Source organism: Octopus bimaculoides, chromosome 15 (assembly GCF_046866305.1).
Source record: "Octopus bimaculoides isolate indiv1 chromosome 15, ASM4686630v1, whole genome shotgun sequence".
Lineage (NCBI taxonomy): Eukaryota > Metazoa > Mollusca > Cephalopoda > Octopoda > Octopodidae > Octopus > Octopus bimaculoides.
In genome coordinates, this window is record NC_142942.1 from 57,093,009 (window position 1) to 57,095,508 (window position 2,500).

Below are 2,500 nucleotides of genomic sequence, written 5' to 3' on the forward strand. Positions count from 1 at the left end.
TTCCTTCTTTTCACAACCATATAACAACGTTTATCCTGACCTAACTCCAGCCCTGTTTCATTTGAGAATGCTGTAACCAAGTCAAAGATCTTTTTCATCTCATCCATAGCCTTTGCATAGTTTCCTGTCGTCCACAAAGAAGCAGTGTGTAACTTTGAGATTTCTGTTTCCTTGTGAACCAATGAGATATCATTCAGACTTCCTTATTATGAATGACAAGGGTTCACAGAAAGTATAAACATCACAGAGAGGCTGTCCCCTTGAAATACGCCTCTGCGATACTGTATTCTATCAGTGACACTACAATCACTCCTTGTATTTAACTTCAAGACGATTTAACTTCTACATTTATAAGTAGGCTGTTACATCCTTGGTATTTGGATGAATTTTTGCTACCCTGGTAACTATGTTTTCCGTGTTATTTCTAAACATTGAAAAAATACACATACATTTATTCACACACACATATATAAATATATATATATATACACACAAACACACACACACATATATATATACAAACACACACACACACACACACACATATATATATATATACAAACACACACACACACATATATATATACAAACACACATATATATATATACACACAAACACACATATACATACATACATACAAACATACATACTTATATGAATATATACGCGCACGCGCTCCGTGTGTGTGTGTGTGAAGTAGTTTTTATTATGTGCTTCTCCAAAAAAAATAAAGGTTCAGATAGGCCCCGGAAAAAAATCTGGTCTTTGTTGCTGATATTGAAGTGAGTTACGTTTTTCGTAGTTGTGTGTTTATTGGCAGAAATGTAACGCAAGGTGTGAAAATGATTTGAACTCTTGGCTGATGTGATTGTTATTCGATAAATTAACAAGTGAACCATATCTTTATCTCTTTTCACACACGCACACGCGCGCGCGCGCCCATGTACCATATTAATATGTTATTTATTTATTTATTACGCGTATATGTATGCATGTGTGTTTGTGTATATGTATGCATGTGTGTTTGTGTGTATGTATGTATGCATGCATGAATATATGTGTGTATATGTACGTGTGTGTGTGTATATATATATATATATATATATGATTCTACACACGCGTACGCGCATACACCCATACACAAAGAAATAGTTAATCGTGTGCTTTATATATTATATACACACACACACACATATATATATATTCTTCTCCCTCTCTTCTTTGAGAGGCGATGCGTTACTAAAGCAGCTGTTGATTCCAGGCTAAGTTTCCCACACACCTCACTGTTTCATGTATTATAATGTAGCAGCAGACTGTGTGTGTGTGTGTGTGTGTGTGTGTGTGTGTGTGTGTGTGTGTGTGTGTACAATCCCTTATTATGTTACTTCCTTAGACAAAATGAAAAAGGAAAAGAAAACAAAAGAAACATCAAACAATACACAGCTGAAGGTAAAAACTCCTCTTTTCTTCCTATTACTTATTTCTAGCCTCAACTATTGCCACGTCCAAAAGAACAACTGCACTCATAAGCGCCATTTTGTTTCTTAGGCAGAACTTTTTTCCCCAATTATATATATATATATATATATATATATATATAGTTTCTTTCTTCGCGTTGCTTTATTATTCTTATAGTAAATTTATTGTTGTTACTTTTATTTCATTTGTATTGTTTTACGAGATGTATATTCTTCGTGTTAACAAAAAAAAAAAAAACGGGGTTTGATAATTTCTGTTGTTTTTACCCTCTTTGTTTTATATATTTTTTTCAGTGTGTTATTGTCATTGCTAACCCCACGGAGGTCTCATCATCATCACTATTATTATTGTTACTTTTATTGTTATTGTTTTTTCTTCTTATTGTTGCTGTTGTTAATATTACGTGTATATTTTTCTATTTTAATATTTTCCTAATGTTTCTCGGAGGAGATTTTAATATCATAGCCATAGTAATATCTTAAGGGCTACACGAAAAAGGACAATAGTTTACTAATCCCTCTGACTTCAACGGAATATGTTCATAGCTGAGAAAAAGAAAAGAAAACACAAAGAATATCGATCAAAGAATGTTGATTTCGAATAAACACCTCAAGAGAATGAGGATTATAGGTTAGAGGAATAAGAAAAAAAGGGGAGAAATGAAAAGGAGGAAGGAGAAAGCAAAGCAAAAGGAAAAAAAAAGAGATGAAGCAGGGGGAAGTGAAGGAGGAAGAGGAAAAGATCACTTGAAAGGAATGAATATTTGATCCCTTTTCACGAAGTCTTTTCAGATCTATCCATGTATTGGCAATTGTAGAATATAGGTTCAACTTAGACATGGAACGATGAATGTACAAATAATAATAATAATAATAATAATAATAATAATAATAATAATAATAATAATAATAATCTATGACTGAAATAAGTAAAAAGTAAAAGATAAAATTCTATAACTGAAGAGGAATATAGGAGTTAATCCTTACAAAATATGTTCGATGTACATTGTTATTGATGACT

At 32.3% G+C, this 2,500-nt stretch overlaps 1 long non-coding RNA gene across 1 annotated transcript in view; it reads left to right on the forward strand.

The window, feature by feature from the left end:
• Positions 1-1,224: 1,224 nt before the first annotated feature.
• The window catches only part of LOC149132548 (uncharacterized), a 64,225-nt gene continuing 62,949 nt past the window's right edge, over positions 1,225-2,500 (forward strand). Inside the window, exon 1 of the long non-coding RNA XR_016244485.1 lies at positions 1,225-1,450. This is a non-coding gene — a long non-coding RNA (uncharacterized LOC149132548). The remainder of the gene's footprint in view (positions 1,451-2,500) is intronic.